Source organism: Phyllobates terribilis, unplaced genomic scaffold (assembly GCF_046119375.1).
Source record: "Phyllobates terribilis strain yellow unplaced genomic scaffold, ASM4611937v1 Scaffold_499__1_contigs__length_1316695, whole genome shotgun sequence".
NCBI lineage: Eukaryota > Metazoa > Chordata > Amphibia > Anura > Dendrobatidae > Phyllobates > Phyllobates terribilis.
This window is the reverse complement of record NW_027363259.1, coordinates 120980-145900: the sequence shown is the minus strand read 5'-3', so window position 1 is coordinate 145900 and position 24921 is coordinate 120980. Positions and strand designations below refer to the sequence as shown.

Sequence of the window (24921 nt, the reverse complement as noted above, 5' to 3'; positions counted from 1 at the left end):
GCTGCAGCAGGGTCCGCTGAGGCTGATGGTGTAGGTGCAGCTTGTGATGGTATAACCCCCAACGGGAGGGGTATAGCCTCAGAGGGGACAGGTGCAGAGGATGAGGGTTGTGGTGGTGCAGTGCAGACGGCAGTGAAGACAGAGTCGGGTTGTGCAGTTAAGGGTGTTTACTTACTGCAGATGTTGTACTGGTCACTCCAGCTTCGAGTGACCACCCGAGCCGTGCTGCGTCCACCAGGTCCTGGATCCAGCCAACCCCCAAACAAGTCCGGAGCGTGGCCCTGAGCTCTCCTTCTGTCCCGTTCTCTGGCCGTCCCCACCAGTGATCCACCTAGGTCCAGCTCCCTCGGGCCTTCTGTTGGGACACCCTTGGCCCTGGGTTCCCTGACCCTTCATGTGGTGTGCCTTCGGGGTGGATGTGGTGGGTGACCGTGGCAAACGCTGCCCACGGTCTCCGGTCTCTGGCTGGGGAATGTTTTTACCCCCACCAGCTTGGGTTCCGGTACCCTGATGCCGACTCTTCACCCGGGGATTTTAGTTGGGATCTTAGAGTCCTCTCTTCTGTTCCTCTGGGTCTCTCTCTTTTCTCCCTTGCTGCAGGCTGACTTCCTCTCTGCTTGCTGTCTGCTCCTCTGCAGCTGTCTTGCTGTCTCCAACTGACTTGTTCTCTGCATCTGACCCTGTTCTTTCTTGGTGCCCACCTTATATACACCCTCTATGTGTGAGCTCAGGTGACCAGCACCCAATGAGCTCCTATCTTTACCCAGGCTGCTCCCCCTATCTGCCCCTACACTACATGGGATGTACCACTCCCCTCCCACTCCAGCCAGGAACAGACTCGGTCGTACCTGCACATTTCTAAGTGGGAGTACCGTCGGCCTGTTCCCCGGAAATGGGATGTGTGTAGTGCATGCAGCCTACCGAGCTCAGTTCCATACTCCATCCTTACCCGGGAATGGAATATCACACCTCTGGGTTGAGGTGCAATACCCCTGTAGCAGCCGAATCCTCAGGGTGCTACAATAGCATTGCATCACATTACATGGCAATGCAATGCACAGTTGCTGAAGTTGAACCAAAATGAGCTTGTAATCTGGCTTCTGCAACTTTGAACATGAAAAATCCAATGAGGAGAAGAAAAGCAAAGCCAAAGAGTCCATCCCAAAATCCGACAAACAAGCAAAATGAACAAAAAACATTGAATTCAATTCTTTCTGATTTTAGAAACTGCATTAAAGAAGGGGTGCACCGATCCTGGAGATACTGCAATACCAGGTCAATGCGTGGAGTGGACAGAGCAAGCTCTTTTTCCATCTCCCTGTTCTAAAAATCCATTTAATATATGGTCCCCAGATAGGGGACGTATCAGATATTAAACTGATAAGAACAGATACTACACTTGATCTTAGCCAAAAGGCCGAGAAGCGATAACCAGAATTGGTTTCAAACTACGGAGCCACCCAAGGATCCTGAAAAGTCCATTTGTGGAGATGAGCTCCTGGACTCCCGTTAAGAAGACATGTTGTCAACCTCTAGATCCCTTACATGCCTGCACTTTTCGGCTTGCTGCTGCTGCAATCCACGCGTTTTAGATCTGCATAACTCCACCTCTTTAAACACAGCACCTTCACCCCCTGCTGTTCCCACCCGCCTCAACACCGTTGGAAGGGAGGAGAACCAATTAAGGCGGGGGGTGGGGTGGAACGAGCAGCTGTCTACCCTTAGCAGGAGGGCTCCTGATTACATACCTCTCCTGCTGCTGCTGCTGCTGGCTGTCCAGCAGCAGACTGAAGGTGGCTGCTGCTGTGCACAGGTATATAAAGGCTCAGAGCCTATTATGACACGCGCAGCCAGCGTTCCATTGCCACATTCCATCTACTGCAGGCAGGATACCTGGCTGGCTGAATGTCGCTGAGAAGCTCACAGAGACCGCCATAAGCAACAGTTTAACAGAATGCCACAGACTAATCAACCAAACTTTTTGGGTTGGGTTCTCTTTTATAGTCTACAGGCATTAAATGAAAGAAGTCAGTGTTCCAGCAGAAGGAGACAACGTTTCAGAAAAGGCATTGTAGCAAACCAAAAAAGAAATTTTAAGCGCAGCAGAGTAACCAGCGCACATACCTGTTAGCTCAGGTGAGTTTAAAAGGCTGCTGTTGATAACAAGGGCATTTGCTAAATAGATGGTGTGTGTGCAACAATATACTGAAAGGTCAATTATATTGTGCAGCTTATCTCACCACCTGTAGTTATTTAGGTGAAAGCTCCAAAATGCTTGCCTAATATGTCTGTTTATCCAAAAGGAAGTAAAAAGGGAGAGCTAGAAAGATAGCATTGCATCACATTACATGGCAATGCAATGCACAGTTGCTGAAGTTGAACCAAAATGAGCTTGTAATCTGGCTTCTGCAACTTTGAACATGAAAAATCCAATGAGGAGAAGAAAAGCAAAGCCAAAGAGTCCATCCCAAAATCCGACAAACAAGCAAAATGAACAAAAAACATTGAATTCAATTCTTTCTGATTTTAGAAACTGCATTAAAGAAGGGGTGCACCGGTCCTGGAGATACTGCAATACCAGGTCAATGCGTGGAGTGGACAGAGCAAGCTCTTTTTCCATCTCCCTGTTCTAAAAATCCATTTAATATATGGTCCCCAGATAGGGGACGTATCAGATATTAAACTGATAAGAACAGATACTACACTTGATCTTAGCCAAAAGGCCGAGAAGCGATAACCAGAATTGGTTTCAAACTACGGAGCCACCCAAGGATCCTGAAAAGTCCATTTGTGGAGATGAGCTCCTGGACTCCCGTTAAGAAGACATGTTGTCAACCTCTAGATCCCTTACATGCCTGCACTTTTCGGCTTGCTGCTGCTGCAATCCACGCGTTTTAGATCTGCATAACTCCACCTCTTTAAACACAGCACCTTCACCCCCTGCTGTTCCCACCCGCCTCAACACCGTTGGAAGGGAGGAGAACCAATTAAGGCGGGGGGTGGGGTGCAACGAGCAGCTGTCTACCCTTAGCAGGAGGGCTCCTGATTACATACCTCTCCTGCTGCTGCTGCTGCTGGCTGTCCAGCAGCAGACTGAAGGTGCCTGCTGCTGTGCACAGGTATATAAAGGCTCAGAGCCTATTATGACACGCGCAGCCAGCGTTCCATTGCCACATTCCATCTACTGCAGGCAGGATACCTGGCTGGCTGAATGTCGCTGAGAAGCTCACAGAGACCGCCATAAGCAACAGTTTAACAGAATGCCACAGACTAATCAACCAAACTTTTTGGGTTGGGTTCTCTTTTATAGTCTGCAGGCATTAAATGAAAGAAGTCAGTGTTCCAGCAGAAGGAGACAACGTTTCAGAAAAGGCATTGTAGCAAACCAAAAAAGAAATTTTAAGCGCAGCAGAGTAACCAGCGCACATACCTGTTAGCTCAGGTGAGTTTAAAAGGCTGCTGTTGATAACAAGGGCATTTGCTAAATAGATGGTGTGTGTGCAACAATATACTGAAAGGTCAATTATATTGTGCAGCTTATCTCACCACCTGTAGTTATTTAGGTGAAAGCTCCAAAATGCTTGCCTAATATGTCTGTTTATCCAAAAGGAAGTAAAAAGGGAGAGCTAGAAAGATAGCATTGCATCACATTACATGGCAATGCAATGCACAGTTGCTGAAGTTGAACCAAAATGAGCTTGTAATCTGGCTTCTGCAACTTTGAACATGAAAAATCCAATGAGGAGAAGAAAAGCAAAGCCAAAGAGTCCATCCCAAAATCCGACAAACAAGCAAAATGAACAAAAAACATTGAATTCAATTCTTTCTGATTTTAGAAACTGCATTAAAGAAGGGGTGCACCGGTCCTGGAGATACTGCAATACCAGGTCAATGCGTGGAGTGGACAGAGCAAGCTCTTTTTCCATCTCCCTGTTCTAAAAATCCATTTAATATATGGTCCCCAGATAGGGGACGTATCAGATATTAAACTGATAAGAACAGATACTACACTTGATCTTAGCCAAAAGGCCGAGAAGCGATAACCAGAATTGGTTTCAAACTACGGAGCCACCCAAGGATCCTGAAAAGTCCATTTGTGGAGATGAGCTCCTCGACTCCCGTTAAGAAGACATGTTGTCAACCTCTAGATCCCTTACATGCCTGCACTTTTCGGCTTGCTGCTGCTGCAATCCACGCGTTTTAGATCTGCATAACTCCACCTCTTTAAACACAGCACCTTCACCCCCTGCTGTTCCCACCCGCCTCAACACCGTTGGAAGGGAGGAGAACCAATTAAGGCGGGGGGTGGGGTGGAACGAGCAGCTGTCTACCCTTAGCAGGAGGGCTCCTGATTACATACCTCTCCTGCTGCTGCTGCTGCTGGCTGTCCAGCAGCAGACTGAAGGTGGCTGCTGCTGTGCACAGGTATATAAAGGCTCAGAGCCTATTATGACACGCGCAGCCAGCGTTCCATTGCCACATTCCATCTACTGCAGGCAGGATACCTGGCTGGCTGAATGTCGCTGAGAAGCTCACAGAGACCGCCATAAGCAACAGTTTAACAGAATGCCACAGACTAATCAACCAAACTTTTTGGGTTGGGTTCTCTTTTATAGTCTGCAGGCATTAAATGAAAGAAGTCAGTGTTCCAGCAGAAGGAGACAACGTTTCAGAAAAGGCATTGTAGCAAACCAAAAAAGAAATTTTAAGCGCAGCAGAGTAACCAGCGCACATACCTGTTAGCTCAGGTGAGTTTAAAAGGCTGCTGTTGATAACAAGGGCATTTGCTAAATAGATGGTGTGTGTGCAACAATATACTGAAAGGTCAATTATATTGTGCAGCTTATCTCACCACCTGTAGTTATTTAGGTGAAAGCTCCAAAATGCTTGCCTAATATGTCTGTTTATCCAAAAGGAAGTAAAAAGGGAGAGCTAGAAAGATAGCATTGCATCACATTACATGGCAATGCAATGCACAGTTGCTGAAGTTGAACCAAAATGAGCTTGTAATCTGGCTTCTGCAACTTTGAACATGAAAAATCCAATGAGGAGAAGAAAAGCAAAGCCAAAGAGTCCATCCCAAAATCCGACAAACAAGCAAAATGAACAAAAAACATTGAATTCAATTCTTTCTGATTTTAGAAACTGCATTAAAGAAGGGGTGCACCGGTCCTGGAGATACTGCAATACCAGGTCAATGCGTGGAGTGGACAGAGCAAGCTCTTTTTCCATCTCCCTGTTCTAAAAATCCATTTAATATATGGTCCCCAGATAGGGGACGTATCAGATATTAAACTGATAAGAACAGATACTACACTTGATCTTAGCCAAAAGGCCGAGAAGCGATAACCAGAATTGGTTTCAAACTACGGAGCCACCCAAGGATCCTGAAAAGTCCATTTGTGGAGATGAGCTCCTGGACTCCCGTTAAGAAGACATGTTGTCAACCTCTAGATCCCTTACATGCCTGCACTTTTTGGCTTGCTGCTGCTGCAATCCACGCGTTTTAGATCTGCATAACTCCACCTCTTTAAACACAGCACCTTCACCCCCTCCTGTTCCCACCCGCCTCAACACCGTTGGAAGGGAGGAGAACCAATTAAGGCGGGGGGTGGGGTGGAACGAGCAGCTGTCTACCCTTAGCAGGAGGGCTCCTGATTACATACCTCTCCTGCTGCTGCTGCTGCTGGCTGTCCAGCAGCAGACTGAAGGTGGCTGCTGCTGTGCACAGGTATATAAAGGCTCAGAGCCTATTATGACACGCGCAGCCAGCGTTCCATTGCCACATTCCATCTACTGCAGGCAGGATACCTGGCTGGCTGAATGTCGCTGAGAAGCTCACAGAGACCGCCATAAGCAACAGTTTAACAGAATGCCACAGACTAATCAACCAAACTTTTTGGGTTGGGTTCTCTTTTATAGTCTGCAGGCATTAAATGAAAGAAGTCAGTGTTCCAGCAGAAGGAGACAACGTTTCAGAAAAGGCATTGTAGCAAACCAAAAAAGAAATTTTAAGCGCAGCAGAGTAACCAGCGCACATACCTGTTAGCTCAGGTGAGTTTAAAAGGCTGCTGTTGATAACAAGGGCATTTGCTAAATAGATGGTGTGTGTGCAACAATATACTGAAAGGTCAATTATATTGTGCAGCTTATCTCACCACCTGTAGTTATTTAGGTGAAAGCTCCAAAATGCTTGCCTAATATGTCTGTTTATCCAAAAGGAAGTAAAAAGGGAGAGCTAGAAAGATAGCATTGCATCACATTACATGGCAATGCAATGCACAGTTGCTGAAGTTGAACCAAAATGAGCTTGTAATCTGGCTTCTGCAACTTTGAACATGAAAAATCCAATGAGGAGAAGAAAAGCAAAGCCAAAGAGTCCATCCCAAAATCCGACAAACAAGCAAAATGAACAAAAAACATTGAATTTAATTCTTTCTGATTTTAGAAACTGCATTAAAGAAGGGGTGCACCGGTCCTGGAGATACTGCAATACCAGGTCAATGCGTGGAGTGGACAGAGCAAGCTCTTTTTCCATCTCCCTGTTCTAAAAATCCATTTAATATATGGTCCCCAGATAGGGGACGTATCAGATATTAAACTGATAAGAACAGATACTACACTTGATCTTAGCCAAAAGGCCGAGAAGCGATAACCAGAATTGGTTTCAAACTACGGAGCCACCCAAGGATCCTGAAAAGTCCATTTGTGGAGATGAGCTCCTGGACTCCCGTTAAGAAGACATGTTGTCAACCTCTAGATCCCTTACATGCCTGCACTTTTCGGCTTGCTGCTGCTGCAATCCACGCGTTTTAGATCTGCATAACTCCACCTCTTTAAACACAGCACCTTCACCCCCTGCTGTTCCCACCCGCCTCAACACCGTTGGAAGGGAGGAGAACCAATTAAGGCGGGGGGTGGGGTGGAACGAGCAGCTGTCTACCCTTAGCAGGAGGGCTCCTGATTACATACCTCTCCTGCTGCTGCTGCTGCTGGCTGTCCAGCAGCAGACTGAAGGTGGCTGCTGCTGTGCACAGGTATATAAAGGCTCAGAGCCTATTATGACACGCGCAGCCAGCGTTCCATTGCCACATTCCATCTACTGCAGGCAGGATACCTGACTGGCTGAATGTCGCTGAGAAGCTCACAGAGACCGCCATAAGCAACAGTTTAACAGAATGCCACAGACTAATCAACCAAACTTTTTGGGTTGGGTTCTCTTTTATAGTCTGCAGGCATTAAATGAAAGAAGTCAGTGTTCCAGCAGAAGGAGACAACGTTTCAGAAAAGGCATTGTAGCAAACCAAAAAAGAAATTTTAAGCGCAGCAGAGTAACCAGCGCACATACCTGTTAGCTCAGGTGAGTTTAAAAGGCTGCTGTTGATAACAAGGGCATTTGCTAAATAGATGGTGTGTGTGCAACAATATACTGAAAGGTCAATTATATTGTGCAGCTTATCTCACCACCTGTAGTTATTTAGGTGAAAGCTCCAAAATGCTTGCCTAATATGTCTGTTTATCCAAAAGGAAGTAAAAAGGGAGAGCTAGAAAGATAGCATTGCATCACATTACATGGCAATGCAATGCACAGTTGCTGAAGTTGAACCAAAATGAGCTTGTAATCTGGCTTCTGCAACTTTGAACATGAAAAATCCAATGAGGAGAAGAAAAGCAAAGCCAAAGAGTCCATCCCAAAATCCGACAAACAAGCAAAATGAACAAAAAACATTGAATTCAATTCTTTCTGATTTTAGAAACTGCATTAAAGAAGGGGTGCACCGGTCCTGGAGATACTGCAATACCAGGTCAATGCGTGGAGTGGACAGAGCAAGCTCTTTTTCCATCTCCCTGTTCTAAAAATCCATTTAATATATGGTCCCCAGATAGGGGACGTATCAGATATTAAACTGATAAGAACAGATTTTTTTAATTGAATGCGTCAGAAGACGCGACATAAATTAAATTCCATTTGCATGGATAACCAAAAAAATGTCGCCTACGCCTTCATCATCCGAATTCAACTTTTTGTTTTTTTTAAGAAAATTTAATGATAATTAATAAATAAAACATAACATAACATATCCTTACATCAACAACAAAAAACTTCCAACAAAAACATCAACTCAACATTTTTCTTCTTCCACGTTTCTTCTTCCTCCATGACATGTCCAACAATTTCCAGTCAAAACCTTGCAGCAAAATCTTTTCATCTTCTTCAGCTTCAGCACTGGTATCAACACAATCCTGCATTACTTTCTCTTTTCCCTTATCATCCACCTTCCTTTTTTCCTTAACGTCTTTACTTCTAGGTACTCTCTCCAGTCTGCAAAACATAGAGTCCCCAACTCCTGAGAATTCCTGCTTCTCTCCCACAAACTCCTTCTTATTTTCAACTACTTGTATATCTTTGTCTTCTTTCTCTTTACAATCTTCAAACGATTCTTCAAATATCTTTTTCCCTTTCTCCTCTTTTTTCCCACCTTCCTCATAACAAAATCCAGGTTTCCCATTATCAATTCTTCTTTTACCATTTTCCACATAACTGAATCCACATTTACCATTTATAACAATCCTTCCTAAACTTAGTTCATTTTGTCCATTTTCCCAAACTAGGAAACTTCTCTTCCCATTCCAGACTCCCACTTTATTTAAGTAGTCCTTCTGGAATTTTACCAAAATACTCCATGGCTTCAAAAACTCCATCACTTCCTCCATCTCTACAAAGGGGTCATCCATACAGATAACCACCTTTTTCGGCCTTCCAGCAAAAAGAGCATTAACTCCAATTTCTTTTCCTTCCCAATTCTTGAGAAGACAAATACACTTTTCTTCAGACTTCAGTGTTACGTCAAATACCTTTTTAAACTTGATTTCTTGCATACAAAAAATGTCCTCTTCAATGATCGTCCCATACTTGAACAGAATATCCAAGATCTGATTCTCCTCCAACGAAAAATCCTCTAACTCCGTCTTCACATAGAACCGTAAACAGTTCCTCTTCCTCGTCAACTCCATCTTCTTCCTCCAAAAGAACTGCCCCCCACAGCTATGTGTGGTGACACGATGATCGCCTCTCGTTGCCCAGGGACTAATCCGACTCCCCAATAGCAGCAGGAGGGTGAAGCCCTGCCGTTAGACAAAGCGATCCCCCCAGGCCAAGGAGCCGGGTACCCTGGGCACCTCCTAGCCAAGGCCAAGGCAGCAACTGGTAGATCACTGCACCTGATCTTAGCCAAAAGGCCGAGAAGCGATAACCAGAATTGGTTTCAAACTACGGAGCCACCCAAGGATCCTGAAAAGTCCATTTGTGGAGATGAGCTCCTGGACTCCCGTTAAGAAGACATATTGTCAACCTCTAGATCCCTTACATGCCTGCACTTTTCGGCTTGCTGCTGCTGCAATCCACGCGTTTTAGATCTGCATAACTCCACCTCTTTAAACACAGCACCTTCACCCCCTGCTGTTCCCACCCGCCTCAACACCGTTGGAAGGGAGGAGAACCAATTAAGGCGGGGGGTGGGGTGGAACGAGCAGCTGTCTACCCTTAGCAGGAGGGCTCCTGATTACATACCTCTCCTGCTGCTGCTGCTGCTGGCTGTCCAGCAGCAGACTGAAGGTGGCTGCTGCTGTGCACAGGTATATAAAGGCTCAGAGCCTATTATGACACGCGCAGCCAGCGTTCCATTGCCACATTCCATCTACTGCAGGCAGGATACCTGGCTGGCTGAATGTCGCTGAGAAGCTCACAGAGACCGCCATAAGCAACAGTTTAACAGAATGCCACAGACTAATCAACCAAACTTTTTGGGTTGGGTTCTCTTTTATAGTCTGCAGGCATTAAATGAAAGAAGTCAGTGTTCCAGCAGAAGGAGACAACGTTTCAGAAAAGGCATTGTAGCAAACCAAAAAAGAAATTTTAAGCGCAGCAGAGTAACCAGCGCACATACCTGTTAGCTCAGGTGAGTTTAAAAGGCTGCTGTTGATAACAAGGGCATTTGCTAAATAGATGGTGTGTGTGCAACAATATACTGAAAGGTCAATTATATTGTGCAGCTTATCTCACCACCTGTAGTTATTTAGGTGAAAGCTCCAAAATGCTTGCCTAATATGTCTGTTTATCCAAAAGGAAGTAAAAAGGGAGAGCTAGAAAGATAGCATTGCATCACATTACATGGCAATGCAATGCACAGTTGCTGAAGTTGAACCAAAATGAGCTTGTAATCTGGCTTCTGCAACTTTGAACATGAAAAATCCAATGAGGAGAAGAAAAGCAAAGCCAAAGAGTCCATCCCAAAATCCGACAAACAAGCAAAATGAACAAAAAACATTGAATTCAATTCTTTCTGATTTTAGAAACTGCATTAAAGAAGGGGTGCACCGGTCCTGGAGATACTGCAATACCAGGTCAATGCGTGGAGTGGACAGAGCAAGCTCTTTTTCCATCTCCCTGTTCTAAAAATCCATTTAATATATGGTCCCCAGATACGGGACGTATCAGATATTAAACTGATAAGAACAGATACTACACTTGATCTTAGCCAAAAGGCCGAGAAGCGATAACCAGAATTGGTTTCAAACTACGGAGCCACCCAAGGATCCTGAAAAGTCCATTTGTGGAGATGAGCTCCTGGACTCTCGTTAAGAAGACATGTTGTCAACCTCTAGATCCCTTACATGCCTGCACTTTTCGGCTTGCTGCTGCTGCAATCCACGCGTTTTAGATCTGCATAACTCCACCTCTTTAAACACAGCACCTTCACCCCCTGCTGTTCCCACCCGCCTCAACACCGTTGGAAGGGAGGAGAACCAATTAAGGCGGGGGGTGGGGTGGAACGAGCAGCTGTCTACCCTTAGCAGGAGGGCTCCTGATTACATACCTCTCCTGCTGCTGCTGCTGCTGGCTGTCCAGCAGCAGACTGAAGGTGGCTGCTGCTGTGCACAGGTATATAAAGGCTCAGAGCCTATTATGACATGCGCAGCCAGCGTTCCATTGCCACATTCCATCTACTGCAGGCAGGATACCTGGCTGGCTGAATGTCGCTGAGAAGCTCACAGAGACCGCCATAAGCAACAGTTTAACAGAATGCCACAGACTAATCAACCAAACTTTTTGGGTTGGGTTCTCTTTTATAGTCTGCAGGCATTAAATGAAAGAAGTCAGTGTTCCAGCAGAAGGAGACAACGTTTCAGAAAAGGCATTATAGCAAACCAAAAAAGAAATTTTAAGCGCAGCAGAGTAACCAGCGCACATACCTGTTAGCTCAGGTGAGTTTAAAAGGCTGCTGTTGATAACAAGGGCATTTGCTAAATAGATGGTGTGTGTGCAACAATATACTGAAAGGTCAATTATATTGTGCAGCTTATCTCACCACCTGTAGTTATTTAGGTGAAAGCTCCAAAATGCTTGCCTAATATGTCTGTTTATCCAAAAGGAAGTAAAAAGGGAGAGCTAGAAAGATAGCATTGCATCACATTACATGGCAATGCAATGCACAGTTGCTGAAGTTGAACCAAAATGAGCTTGTAATCTGGCTTCTGCAACTTTGAACATGAAAAATCCAATGAGGAGAAGAAAAGCAAAGCCAAAGAGTCCATCCCAAAATCCGACAAACAAGCAAAATGAACAAAAAACATTGAATTCAATTCTTTCTGATTTTAGAAACTGCATTAAAGAAGGGGTGCACCGGTCCTGGAGATACTGCAATACCAGGTCAATGCGTGGAGTGGACAGAGCAAGCTCTTTTTCCATCTCCCTGTTCTAAAAATCCATTTAATATATGGTCCCCAGATAGGGGACGTATCAGATATTAAACTGATAAGAACAGATACTACACTTGATCTTAGCCAAAAGGCCGAGAAGCGATAACCAGAATTGGTTTCAAACTACGGAGCCACCCAAGGATCCTGAAAAGTCCATTTGTGGAGATGAGCTCCTGGACTCCCGTTAAGAAGACATGTTGTCAACCTCTAGATCCCTTACATGCCTGCACTTTTCGGCTTGCTGCTGCTGCAATCCACGCGTTTTAGATCTGCATAACTCCACCTCTTTAAACACAGCACCTTCACCCCCTGCTGTTCCCACCCGCCTCAACACCGTTGGAAGGGAGGAGAACCAATTAAGGCGGGGGGTGGGGTGGAACGAGCAGCTGTCTACCCTTAGCAGGAGGGCTCCTGATTACATACCTCTCCTGCTGCTGCTGCTGGCTGTCCAGCAGCAGACTGAAGGTGGCTGCTGCTGTGCACAGGTATATAAAGGCTCAGAGCCTATTATGACACGCGCAGCCAGCGTTCCATTGCCACATTCCATCTACTGCAGGCAGGATACCTGGCTGGCTGAATGTCGCTGAGAAGCTCACAGAGACCGCCATAAGCAACAGTTTAACAGAATGCCACAGACTAATCAACCAAACTTTATGGGTTGGGTTCTCTTTTATAGTCTGCAGGCATTAAATGAAAGAAGTCAGTGTTCCAGCAGAAGGAGACAACGTTTCAGAAAAGGCATTGTAGCAAACCAAAAAAAAAATTTTAAGCGCAGCAGAGTAACCAGCGCACATACCTGTTAGCTCAGGTGAGTTTAAAAGGCTGCTGTTGATAACAAGGGCATTTGCTAAATAGATGGTGTGTGTGCAACAATATACTGAAAGGTCAATTATATTGTGCAGCTTATCTCACCACCTGTAGTTATTTAGGTGAAAGCTCCAAAATGCTTGCCTAATATGTCTGTTTATCCAAAAGGAAGTAAAAAGGGAGAGCTAGAAAGATAGCATTGCATCACATTACATGGCAATGCAATGCACAGTTGCTGAAGTTGAACCAAAATGAGCTTGTAATCTGGCTTCTGCAACTTTGAACATGAAAAATCCAATGAGGAGAAGAAAAGCAAAGCCAAAGAGTCCATCCCAAAATCCGACAAACAAGCAAAATGAACAAAAAACATTGAATTCAATTCTTTCTGATTTTAGAAACTGCATTAAAGAAGGGGTGCACCGGTCCTGGAGATACTGCAATACCAGGTCAATGCGTGGAGTGGACAGAGCAAGCTCTTTTTCCATCTCCCTGTTCTAAAAATCCATTTAATATATGGTCCCCAGATAGGGGACGTATCAGATATTAAACTGATAAGAACAGATACTACACTTGATCTTAGCCAAAAGGCCGAGAAGCGATAACCAGAATTGGTTTCAAACTACGGAGCCACCCAAGGATCCTGAAAAGTCCATTTGTGGAGATGAGCTCCTGGACTCCCGTTAAGAAGACATGTTGTCAACCTCTAGATCCCTTACATGCCTGCACTTTTCGGCTTGCTGCTGCTGCAATCCACGCGTTTTAGATCTGCATAACTCCACCTCTTTAAACACAGCACCTTCACCCCCTGCTGTTCCCACCCGCCTCAACACCGTTGGAAGGGAGGAGAACCAATTAAGGCGGGGGGTGGGGTGGAACGAGCAGCTGTCTACCCTTAGCAGGAGGGCTCCTGATTACATACCTCTCCTGCTGCTGCTGCTGCTGGCTGTCCAGCAGCAGACTGAAGGTGGCTGCTGCTGTGCACAGGTATATAAAGGCTCAGAGCCTATTATGACACGCGCAGCCAGCGTTCCATTGCCACATTCCATCTACTGCAGGCAGGATACCTGGCTGGCTGAATGTCGCTGAGAAGCTCACAGAGACCGCCATAAGCAACAGTTTAACAGAATGCCACAGACTAATCAACCAAACTTTTTGGGTTGGGTTCTCTTTTATAGTCTGCAGGCATTAAATGAAAGAAGTCAGTGTTCCAGCAGAAGGAGACAACGTTTCAGAAAAGGCATTGTAGCAAACCAAAAAAGAAATTTTAAGCGCAGCAGAGTAACCAGCGCACATACCTGTTAGCTCAGGTGAGTTTAAAAGGCTGCTGTTGATAACAAGGGCATTTGCTAAATAGATGGTGTGTGTGCAACAATATACTGAAAGGTCAATTATATTGTGCAGCTTATCTCACCACCTGTAGTTATTTAGGTGAAAGCTCCAAAATGCTTGCCTAATATGTCTGTTTATCCAAAAGGAAGTAAAAAGGGAGAGCTAGAAAGATAGCATTGCATCACATTACATGGCAATGCAATGCACAGTTGCTGAAGTTGAACCAAAATGAGCTTGTAATCTGGCTTCTGCAACTTTGAACATGAAAAATCCAATGAGGAGAAGAAAAGCAAAGCCAAAGAGTCCATCCCAAAATCCGACAAACAAGCAAAATGAACAAAAAACATTGAATTCAATTCTTTCTGATTTTAGAAACTGCATTAAAGAAGGGGTGCACCGGTCCTGGAGATACTGCAATACCAGGTCAATGCGTGGAGTGGACAGAGCAAGCTCTTTTTCCATCTCCCTGTTCTAAAAATCCATTTAATATATGGTCCCCAGATAGGGGACGTATCAGATATTAAACTGATAAGAACAGATACTACACTTGATCTTAGCCAAAAGGCCGAGAAGCGATAACCAGAATTGGTTTCAAACTACGGAGCCACCCAAGGATCCTGAAAAGTCCATTTGTGGAGATGAGCTCCTGGACTCCCGTTAAGAAGACATGTTGTCAACCTCTAGATCCCTTACATGCCTGCACTTTTCGGCTTGCTGCTGCTGCAATCCACGCGTTTTAGATCTGCATAACTCCACCTCTTTAAACACAGCACCTTCACCCCCTGCTGTTCCCACCCGCCTCAACACCGTTGGAAGGGAGGAGAACCAATTAAGGCGGGGGGTGGGGTGGAACGAGCAGCTGTCTACCCTTAGCAGGAGGGCTCCTGATTACATACCTCTCCTGCTGCTGCTGCTGCTGGCTGTCCAGCAGCAGACTGAAGGTGGCTGCTGCTGTGCACAGGTATATAAAGGCTCAGAGCCTATTATGACACGCGCAGCCAGCGTTCCATTGCCACATTCCATCTACTGCAGGCAGGATACCTGGCTGGCTGAATGTCGCTGAGAAGCTCACAGAGACCGCCATAAGCAACAGTTTAACAGAATGCCACAGAATAATCAACCAAACTTTTTGGGTTGGGTTCTCTTTTATAGTCTGCAGGCATTAAATGAAAGAAGTCAGTGTTCCAGCAGAAGGAGACAACGTTTCAGAAAAGGCATTGTAGCAAACCAAAAAAGAAATTTTAAGCGCAGCAGAGTAACCAGCGCACATACCTGTTAGCTCAGGTGAGTTTAAAAGGCTGCTGTTGATAACAAGGGCATTTGCTAAATAGATGGTGTGTGTGCAACAATATACTGAAAGGTCAATTATATTGTGCAGCTTATCTCACCACCTGTAGTTATTTAGGTGAAAGCTCCAAAATGCTTGCCTAATATGTCTGTTTATCCAAAAGGAAGTAAAAAGGGAGAGCTAGAAAGATAGCATTGCATCACATTACATGGCAATGCAATGCACAGTTGCTGAAGTTGAACCAAAATGAGCTTGTAATCTGGCTTCTGCAACTTTGAACATGAAAAATCCAATGAGGAGAAGAAAAGCAAAGCCAAAGAGTCCATCCCAAAATCCGACAAACAAGCAAAATGAACAAAAAACATTGAATTCAATTCTTTCTGATTTTAGAAACTGCATTAAAGAAGGGGTGCACCGGTCCTGGAGATACTGCAATACCAGGTCAATGCGTGGAGTGGACAGAGCAAGCTCTTTTTCCATCTCCCTGTTCTAAAAATCCATTTAATATATGGTCCCCAGATAGGGGACGTATCAGATATTAAACTGATAAGAACAGATACTACACTTGATCTTAGCCAAAAGGCCGAGAAGCGATAACCAGAATTGGTTTCAAACTACGGAGCCACCCAAGGATCCTGAAAAGTCCATTTGTGGAGATGAGCTCCTGGACTCCCGTTAAGAAGACATGTTGTCAACCTCTAGATCCCTTACATGCCTGCACTTTTCGGCTTGCTGCTGCTGCAATCCACGCGTTTTAGATCTGCATAACTCCACCTCTTTAAACACAGCACCTTCACCCCCTGCTGTTCCCACCCGCCTCAACACCGTTGGAAGGGAGGAGAACCAATTAAGGCGGGGGGTGGGGTGGAACGAGCAGCTGTCTACCCTTAGCAGGAGGGCTCCTGATTACATACCTCTCCTGCTGCTGCTGCTGCTGGCTGTCCAGCAGCAGACTGAAGGTGGCTGCTGCTGTGCACAGGTATATAAAAGCTCAGAGCCTATTATGACACGCGCAGCCAGCGTTCCATTGCCACATTCCATCTACTGCAGGCAGGATACCTGGCTGGCTGAATGTCGCTGAGAAGCTCACAGAGACCGCCATAAGCAACAGTTTAACAGAATGCCACAGACTAATCAACCAAACTTTTTGGGTTGGGTTCTCTTTTATAGTCTGCAGGCATTAAATGAAAGAAGTCAGTGTTCCAGCAGAAGGAGACAACGTTTCAGAAAAGGCATTGTAGCAAACCAAAAAAGAAATTTTAAGCGCAGCAGAGTAACCAGCGCACATACCTGTTAGCTCAGGTGAGTTTAAAAGGCTGCTGTTGATAACAAGGGCATTTGCTAAATAGATGGTGTGTGTGCAACAATATACTGAAAGGTCAATTATATTGTGCAGCTTATCTCACCACCTGTAGTTATTTAGGTGAAAGCTCCAAAATGCTTGCCTAATATGTCTGTTTATCCAAAAGGAAGTAAAAAGGGAGAGCTAGAAAGATAGCATTGCATCACATTACATGGCAATGCAATGCACAGTTGCTGAAGTTGAACCAAAATGAGCTTGTAATCTGGCTTCTGCAACTTTGAACATGAAAAATCCAATGAGGAGAAGAAAAGCAAAGCCAAAGAGTCCATCCCAAAATCCGACAAACAAGCAAAATGAACAAAAAACATTGAATTCAATTCTTTCTGATTTTAGAAACTGCATTAAAGAAGGGGTGCACCGGTCCTGTAGATACTGCAATACCAGGTCAATGCGTGGAGTGGACAGAGCAAGCTCTTTTTCCATCTCCCTGTTCTAAAAATCCATTTAATATATGGTCCCCAGATAGGGGACGTATCAGATATTAAACTGATAAGAACAGATACTACACTTGATCTTAGCCAAAAGGCCGAGAAGCGATAACCAGAATTGGTTTCAAACTACGGAGCCACCCAAGGATCCTGAAAAGTCCATTTGTGGAGATGAGCTCCTGGACTCCCGTTAAGAAGACATGTTGTCAACCTCTAGATCCCTTACATGCCTGCACTTTTCGGCTTGCTGCTGCTGCAATCCACGCGTTTTAGATCTGCATAACTCCACCTCTTTAAACACAGCACCTTCACCCCCTGCTGTTCCCACCCGCCTCAACACCGTTGGAAGGGAGGAGAACCAATTAAGGCGGGGGGTGGGGTGGAACGAGCAGCTGTCTACCCTTAGCAGGAGGGCTCCTGATTACATACCTCTCCTGCTGCTGCTGCTGCTGGCTGTCCAGCAGCAGACTGAAGGTGGCTGCTGCTGTGCACAGGTATATAAAGGCTCAGAGCCTATTATGACACGCGCAGCCAGCGTTCCATTGCCACATTCCATCTACTGCAGGCAGGATACCTGGCTGGCTGAATGTCGCTGAGAAGCTCACAGAGACCGCCATAAGCAACAGTTTAACAGAATGCCACAGACTAATCAACCAAACTTTTTGGGTTGGGTTCTCTTTTATAGTCTGCAGGCATTAAATAAAAGAAGTCAGTGTTCCAGCAGAAGGAGACAACGTTTCAGAAAAGGCATTGTAGCAAACCAAAAAAGAAATTTTAAGCGCAGCAGAGTAACCAGCGCACATACCTGTTAGCTCAGGTGAGTTTAAAAGGCTGCTGTTGATAACAAGGGCATTTGCTAAATAGATGGTGTGTGTGCAACAATATACTGAAAGGTCAATTATATTGTGCAGCTTATCTCACCACCTGTAGTTATTTAGGTGAAAGCTCCAAAATGCTTGCCTAATATGTCTGTTTATCCAAAAGGAAGTAAAAAGGGAGAGCTAGAAAGATAGCATTGCATCACATTACATGGCAATGCAATGCACAGTTGCTGAAGTTGAACCAAAATGAGCTTGTAATCTGGCTTCTGCAACTTTGAACATGAAAAATCCAATGAGGAGAAGAAAAGCAAAGCCAAAGAGTCCATCCCAAAATCCGACAAACAAGCAAAATGAACAAAAAACATTGAATTCAATTCTTTCTGATTTTAGAAACTGCATTAAAGAAGGGGTGCACCGGTCCTGGAGATACTGCAATACCAGGTCAATGCGTGGAGTGGACAGAGCAAGCTCTTTTTCCATCTCCCTGTTCTAAAAATCCATTTAATATATGGTCCCCAGATAGGGGACGTATCAGATATTAAACTGATAAGAACAGATACTACACTTGATCTTAGCCAAAAGGCCGAGAAGCGATAACCAGAATTGGTTTCAAACTACGGAGCCACCCAAGGATCCTGAAAAGTCCATTTGTGGAGATGAGCTCCTGGACTCCCGTTAAGAAGACATGTTGTCAACCTCTAGATCCCTTACATGCCTGCACTTTTCGGCTTGCTGCTGCTGCAATCCACGCGTTTTAGATCTGCATAACTCCACCTCTTTAAACACAGCACCTTCACCCCCTGCAGTTCCCACCCGCCTCAACACCGTTGGAAGGGAGGAGAACCAATTAAGGCGGGGGGTGGGGTGGAACGAGCAGCTGTCTACCCTTAGCAGGAGGGCTCCTGATTACATACCTCTCCTGCTGCTGCTGCTGCTGGCTGTCCAGCAGCAGACTGAAGGTGGCTGCTGCTGTGCACAGGTATATAAAGGCTCAGAGCCTATTATGACACGCGCAGCCAGCGTTCCATTGCCACATTCCATCTACTGCAGGCAGGATACCTGGCTGGCTGAATGTCGCTGAGAAGCTCACAGAGACCGCCATAAGCAACAGTTTAACAGAATGCCACAGACTAATCAACCAAACTTTTTGGGTTGGGTTCTCTTTTATAGTCTGCAGGCATTAAATGAAAGAAGTCAGTGTTCCAGCAGAAGGAGACAACGTTTCAGAAAAGGCATTGTAGCAAACCAAAAAAGAAATTTTAAGCGCAGCAGAGTAACCAGCGCACATACCTGTTAGCTCAGGTGAGTTTAAAAGGCTGCTGTTGATAACAAGGGCATTTGCTAAATAGATGGTGTGTGTGCAACAATATACTGAAAGGTCAATTATATTGTGCAGCTTATCTCACCACCTGTAGTTATTTAGGTGAAAGCTCCAAAATGCTTGCCTAATATGTCTGTTTATCCAAAAGGAAGTAAAAAGGGAGAGCTAGAAAGATAGCATTGCATCACATTACATGGCAATGCAATGCACAGTTGCTGAAGTTGAACCAAAATGAGCTTGTAATCTGGCTTCTGCAACTTTGAACATGAAAAATCCAATGAGGAGAAGAAAAGCAAAGCCAAAGAGTCCATCCCAAAATCCGACAAACAAGCAAAATGAACAAAAAACATTGAATTCAATTCTTTCTGATTTTAGAAACTGCATTAAAGAAGGGGTGCACCGGTCCTGGAGATACTGCAATACCAGGTCAATGCGTGGAGTGGACAGAGCAAGCTCTTTTTCCATCTCCCTGTTCTAAAAATCCATTTAATATATGGTCCCCAGATAGGGGACGTATCAGATATTAAACTGATAAGAACAGATACTACACTTGATCTTAGCCAAAAGGCCGAGAAGCGATAACCAGAATTGGTTTCAAACTACGGAGCCACCCAAGGATCCTGAAAAGTCCATTTGTGGAGATGAGCTCCTGGACTCCCGTTAAGAAGACATGTTGTCAACCTCTAGATCCCTTACATGCCTGCACTTTTCGGCTTGCTGCTGCTGCAATCCACGCGTTTTAGATCTGCATAACTCCACCTCTTTAAACACAGCACCTTCACCCCCTGCTGTTCCCACCCGCCTCAACACCGTTGGAAGGGAGGAGAACCAATTAAGGCGGGGGGTGGGGTGGAACGAGCAGCTGTCTACCCTTAGCAGGAGGGCTCCTGATTACATACCTCTCCTGCTGCTGCTGCTGCTGGCTGTCCAGCAGCAGACTGAAGGTGGCTGCTGCTGTGCACAGGTATATAAAGGCTCAGAGCCTATTATGACACGCGCAGCCAGCGTTCCATTGCCACATTCCATCTACTGCAGGCAGGATACCTGGCTGGCTGAATGTCGCTGAGAAGCTCACAGAGACCGCCATAAGCAACAGTTTAACAGAATGCCACAGACTAATCAACCAAACTTTTTGGGTTGGGTTCTCTTTTATAGTCTGCAGGCATTAAATAAAAGAAGTCAGTGTTCCAGCAGAAGGAGACAACGTTTCAGAAAAGGCATTGTAGCAAACCAAAAAAGAAATTTTAAGCGCAGCAGAGTAACCAGCGCACATACCTGTTAGCTGAGGTGAGTTTAAAAGGCTGCTGTTGATAACAAGGGCATTTGCTAAATAGATGGTGTGTGTGCAACAATATACTGAAAGGTCAATTATATTGTGCAGCTTATCTCACCACCTGTAGTTATTTAGGTGAAAGCTCCAAAATGCTTGCCTAATATGTCTGTTTATCCAAAAGGAAGTAAAAAGGGAGAGCTAGAAAGATAGCATTGCATCACATTACATGGCAATGCAATGCACAGTTGCTGAAGTTGAACCAAAATGAGCTTGTAATCTGGCTTCTGCAACTTTGAACATGAAAAATCCAATGAGGAGAAGAAAAGCAAAGCCAAAGAATCCATCCCAAAATCCGACAAACAAGCAAAATGAACAAAAAACATTGAATTCAATTCTTTCTGATTTTAGAAACTGCATTAAAGAAGGGGTGCACCGGTCCTGGAGATACTGCAATACCAGGTCAATGCGTGGAGTGGACAGAGCAAGCTCTTTTTCCATCTCCCTGTTCTAAAAATCCATTTAATATATGGTCCCCAGATAGGGGACGTATCAGATATTAAACTGATAAGAACAGATACTACACTTGATCTTAGCCAAAAGGCCGAGAAGCGATAACCAGAATTGGTTTCAAACTACGGAGCCACCCAAGGATCCTGAAAAGTCCATTTGTGGAGATGAGCTCCTGGACTCCCGTTAAGAAGACATGTTGTCAACCTCTAGATCCCTTACATGCCTGCACTTTTCGGCTTGCTGCTGCTGCAATCCACGCGTTTTAGATCTGCATAACTCCACCTCTTTAAACACAGCACCTTCACCCCCTGCTGTTCCCACCCGCCTCAACACCGTTGGAAGGGAGGAGAACCAATTAAGGCGGGGGGTGGGGTGGAACGAGCAGCTGTCTACCCTTAGCAGGAGGGCTCCTGATTACATACCTCTCCTGCTGCTGCTGCTGCTGGCTGTCCAGCAGCAGACTGAAGGTGGCTGCTGCTGTGCACAGGTATATAAAGGCTCAGAGCCTATTATGACACGCGCAGCCAGCGTTCCATTGCCACATTCCATCTACTGCAGGCAGGATACCTGGCTGGCTGAATGTCGCTGAGAAGCTCACAGAGACCGCCATAAGCAACAGTTTAACAGAATGCCACAGACTAATCAACCAAACTTTTTGGGTTGGGTTCTCTTTTATAGTCTGCAGGCATTAAATGAAAGAAGTCAGTGTTCCAGCAGAAGGAGACAACGTTTCAGAAAAGGCATTGTAGCAAACCAAAAAAGAAATTTTAAGCGCAGCAGAGTAACCAGCGCACATACCTGTTAGCTCAGGTGAGTTTAAAAGGCTGCTGTTGATAACAAGGGCATTTGCTAAATAGATGGTGTGTGTGCAACAATATACTGAAAGGTCAATTATATTGTGCAGCTTATCTCACCACCTGTAGTTATTTAGGTGAAAGCTCCAAAATGCTTGCCTAATATGTCTGTTTATCCAAAAGGAAGTAAAAAGGGAGAGCTAGAAAGATAGCATTGCATCACATTACATGGCAATGCAATGCACAGTTGCTGAAGTTGAACCAAAATGAGCTTGTAATCTGGCTTCTGCAACTTTGAACATGAAAAATCCAATGAGGAGAAGAAAAGCAAAGCCAAAGAGTCCATCCCAAAATCCGACAAACAAGCAAAATGAACAAAAAACATTGAATTCAATTCTTTCTGATTTTAGAAACTGCATTAAAGAAGGGGTGCACCGGTCCTGGAGATACTGCAATACCAGGTCAATGCGTGGAGTGGACAGAGCAAGCTCTTTTTCCATCTCCCTGTTCTAAAAATCCATTTAATATATGGTCCCCAGATAGGGGACGTATCAGATATTAAACTGATAAGAACAGATACTACACTTGATCTTAGCCAAAAGGCCGAGAAGCGATAACCAGAATTGGTTTCAAACTACGGAGCCACCCAAGGATCCTGAAAAGTCCATTTGTGGAGATGAGCTCCTGGACTCCCGTTAAGAAGACATGTTGTCAACCTCTAGATCCCTTACATGCCTGCACTTTTCGGCTTGCTGCTGCTGCAATCCACGCGTTTTAGATCTGCATAACTCCACCTCTTTAAACACAGCACCTTCACCCCCTGCTGTTCCCACCCGCCTCAACACCGTTGGAACGGAGGAGAACCAATTAAGGCGGGGGGTGGGGTGGAACGAGCAGCTGTCTACCCTTAGCAGGAGGGCTCCTGATTACATACCTCTCCTGCTGCTGCTGCTGCTGGCTGTCCAGCAGCAGACTGAAGGTGGCTGCTGCTGTGCACAGGTATATAAAGGCTCAGAGCCTATTATGACACGCGCAGCCAGCGTTCCATTGCCACATTCCATCTACTGCAGGCAGGATACCTGGCTGGCTGAATGTCGCTGAGAAGCTCACAGAGACCGCCATAAGCAACAGTTTAACAGAATGCCACAGACTAATCAACCAAACTTTTTGGGTTGGGTTCTCTTTTATAGTCTGCAGGCATTAAATGAAAGAAGTCAGTGTTCCAGCAGAAGGAGACAACGTTTCAGAAAAGGCATTGTAGCAAACCAAAAAAGAAATTTTAAGCGCAGCAGAGTAACCAGCACACATACCTGTTAGCTCAGGTGAGTTTAAAAGGCTGCTGTTGATAACAAGGGCATTTGCTAAATAGATGGTGTGTGTGCAACAATATACTGAAAGGTCAATTATATTGTGCAGCTTATCTCACCACCTGTAGTTATTTAGGTGAAAGCTCCAAAATGCTTGCCTAATATGTCTGTTTATCCAAAAGGAAGTAAAAAGGGAGAGCTAGAAAGATAGCATTGCATCACATTACATGGCAATGCAATGCACAGTTGCTGAAGTTGAACCAAAATGAGCTTGTAATCTGGCTTCTGCAACTTTGAACATGAAAAATCCAATGAGGAGAAGAAAAGCAAAGCCAAAGAGTCCATCCCAAAATCCGACAAACAAGCAAAATGAACAAAAAACATTGAATTCAATTCTTTCTGATTTTAGAAACTGCATTAAAGAAGGGGTGCACCGGTCCTGGAGATACTGCAATACCAGGTCAATGCGTGGAGTGGACAGAGCAAGCTCTTTTTCCATCTCCCTGTTCTAAAAATCCATTTAATATATGGTCCCCAGATAGGGGACGTATCAGATATTAAACTGATAAGAACAGATACTACACTTGATCTTAGCCAAAAGGCCGAGAAGCGATAACCAGAATTGGTTTCAAACTACGGAGCCACCCAAGGATCCTGAAAAGTCCATTTGTGGAGATGAGCTCCTGGACTCCCGTTAAGAAGACATGTTGTCAACCTCTAGATCCCTTACATGCCTGCACTTTTCGGCTTGCTGCTGCTGCAATCCACGCGTTTTAGATCTGCATAACTCCACCTCTTTAAACACAGCACCTTCACCCCCTGCTGTTCCCACCCGCCTCAACACCGTTGGAAGGGAGGAGAACCAATTAAGGCGGGGGGTGGGGTGGAACGAGCAGCTGTCTACCCTTAGCAGGAGGGCTCCTGATTACATACCTCTCCTGCTGCTGCTGCTGCTGGCTGTCCAGCAGCAGACTGAAGGTGGCTGCTGCTGTGCACAGGTACATAAAGGCTCAGAGCCTATTATGACACGCGCAGCCAGCGTTCCATTGCCACATTCCATCTACTGCAGGCAGGATACCTGGCTGGCTGAATGTCGCTGAGAAGCTCACAGAGACCGCCATAAGCAACAGTTTAACAGAATGCCACAGACTAATCAACCAAACTTTTTGGGTTGGGTTCTCTTTTATAGTCTGCAGGCATTAAATGAAAGAAGTCAGTGTTCCAGCAGAAGGAGACAACGTTTCAGAAAAGGCATTGTAGCAAACCAAAAAAGAAATTTTAAGCGCAGCAGAGTAACCAGCGCACATACCTGTTAGCTCAGGTGAGTTTAAAAGGCTGCTGTTGATAACAAGGGCATTTGCTAAATAGATGGTGTGTGTGCAACAATATACTGAAAGGTCAATTATATTGTGCAGCTTATCTCACCACCTGTAGTTATTTAGGTGAAAGCTCCAAAATGCTTGCCTAATATGTCTGTTTATCCAAAAGGAAGTAAAAAGGGAGAGCTAGAAAGATAGCATTGCATCACATTACATGGCAATGCAATGCACAGTTGCTGAAGTTGAACCAAAATGAGCTTGTAATCTGGCTTCTGCAACTTTGAACATGAAAAATCCAATGAGGAGAAGAAAAGCAAAGCCAAAGAGTCCATCCCAAAATCCGACAAACAAGCAAAATGAACAAAAAACATTGAATTCAATTCTTTCTGATTTTAGAAACTGCATTAAAGAAGGGGTGCACCGGTCCTGGAGATACTGCAATACCAGGTCAATGCGTGGAGTGGACAGAGCAAGCTCTTTTTCCATCTCCCTGTTCTAAAAATCCATTTAATATATGGTCCCCAGATAGGGGACGTATCAGATATTAAACTGATAAGAACAGATACTACACTTGATCTTAGCCAAAAGGCCGAGAAGCGAT

General features: G+C 45.0%; 18 non-coding genes across 18 annotated transcripts; all 18 read right to left on the bottom strand.

Annotated features, from left to right (window-relative positions):
- Positions 1-1238: 1238 nt before the first annotated feature.
- LOC141230770 (U2 spliceosomal RNA) lies at positions 1239-1429 on the bottom strand. The gene has a single exon (XR_012297223.1). It is a non-coding gene; the product is annotated as a U2 spliceosomal RNA (small nuclear RNA).
- Positions 1430-2544: 1115 nt separating this feature from the next.
- LOC141230464 (U2 spliceosomal RNA) lies at positions 2545-2735 on the bottom strand. Its single transcript, XR_012296925.1, has one exon. It is a non-coding gene; the product is annotated as a U2 spliceosomal RNA (small nuclear RNA).
- A 1115-nt stretch (positions 2736-3850) lies between these two features.
- LOC141230463 (U2 spliceosomal RNA) lies at positions 3851-4041 on the bottom strand. The gene has a single exon (XR_012296924.1). It is a non-coding gene; the product is annotated as a U2 spliceosomal RNA (small nuclear RNA).
- Positions 4042-5156: 1115 nt separating this feature from the next.
- Positions 5157-5347, bottom strand: LOC141230462 (U2 spliceosomal RNA). The gene has a single exon (XR_012296923.1). It is a non-coding gene; the product is annotated as a U2 spliceosomal RNA (small nuclear RNA).
- Positions 5348-6462: 1115 nt separating this feature from the next.
- LOC141230461 (U2 spliceosomal RNA) lies at positions 6463-6653 on the bottom strand. The gene has a single exon (XR_012296922.1). It is a non-coding gene; the product is annotated as a U2 spliceosomal RNA (small nuclear RNA).
- A 1115-nt stretch (positions 6654-7768) lies between these two features.
- LOC141230297 (U2 spliceosomal RNA) lies at positions 7769-7955 on the bottom strand. The gene has a single exon (XR_012296847.1). It is a non-coding gene; the product is annotated as a U2 spliceosomal RNA (small nuclear RNA).
- A 2412-nt stretch (positions 7956-10367) lies between these two features.
- Positions 10368-10558, bottom strand: LOC141230233 (U2 spliceosomal RNA). The gene has a single exon (XR_012296786.1). It is a non-coding gene; the product is annotated as a U2 spliceosomal RNA (small nuclear RNA).
- A 1115-nt stretch (positions 10559-11673) lies between these two features.
- Positions 11674-11864, bottom strand: LOC141230460 (U2 spliceosomal RNA). The gene has a single exon (XR_012296921.1). It is a non-coding gene; the product is annotated as a U2 spliceosomal RNA (small nuclear RNA).
- Positions 11865-12976: 1112 nt separating this feature from the next.
- On the bottom strand, positions 12977-13167 carry LOC141230459 (U2 spliceosomal RNA). Its single transcript, XR_012296920.1, has one exon. It is a non-coding gene; the product is annotated as a U2 spliceosomal RNA (small nuclear RNA).
- Positions 13168-14282: 1115 nt separating this feature from the next.
- LOC141230458 (U2 spliceosomal RNA) lies at positions 14283-14473 on the bottom strand. The gene has a single exon (XR_012296919.1). It is a non-coding gene; the product is annotated as a U2 spliceosomal RNA (small nuclear RNA).
- Positions 14474-15588: 1115 nt separating this feature from the next.
- Positions 15589-15779, bottom strand: LOC141230448 (U2 spliceosomal RNA). The gene has a single exon (XR_012296918.1). It is a non-coding gene; the product is annotated as a U2 spliceosomal RNA (small nuclear RNA).
- Positions 15780-16894: 1115 nt separating this feature from the next.
- LOC141230205 (U2 spliceosomal RNA) lies at positions 16895-17085 on the bottom strand. The gene has a single exon (XR_012296759.1). It is a non-coding gene; the product is annotated as a U2 spliceosomal RNA (small nuclear RNA).
- Positions 17086-18200: 1115 nt separating this feature from the next.
- On the bottom strand, positions 18201-18391 carry LOC141230437 (U2 spliceosomal RNA). Its single transcript, XR_012296917.1, has one exon. It is a non-coding gene; the product is annotated as a U2 spliceosomal RNA (small nuclear RNA).
- Positions 18392-19506: 1115 nt separating this feature from the next.
- LOC141230426 (U2 spliceosomal RNA) lies at positions 19507-19697 on the bottom strand. Its single transcript, XR_012296916.1, has one exon. It is a non-coding gene; the product is annotated as a U2 spliceosomal RNA (small nuclear RNA).
- Positions 19698-20812: 1115 nt separating this feature from the next.
- On the bottom strand, positions 20813-21003 carry LOC141230414 (U2 spliceosomal RNA). The gene has a single exon (XR_012296914.1). It is a non-coding gene; the product is annotated as a U2 spliceosomal RNA (small nuclear RNA).
- A 1115-nt stretch (positions 21004-22118) lies between these two features.
- Positions 22119-22309, bottom strand: LOC141230403 (U2 spliceosomal RNA). Its single transcript, XR_012296913.1, has one exon. It is a non-coding gene; the product is annotated as a U2 spliceosomal RNA (small nuclear RNA).
- Positions 22310-23424: 1115 nt separating this feature from the next.
- Positions 23425-23615, bottom strand: LOC141230392 (U2 spliceosomal RNA). The gene has a single exon (XR_012296912.1). It is a non-coding gene; the product is annotated as a U2 spliceosomal RNA (small nuclear RNA).
- Positions 23616-24730: 1115 nt separating this feature from the next.
- Positions 24731-24921, bottom strand: LOC141230380 (U2 spliceosomal RNA). The gene has a single exon (XR_012296905.1). It is a non-coding gene; the product is annotated as a U2 spliceosomal RNA (small nuclear RNA).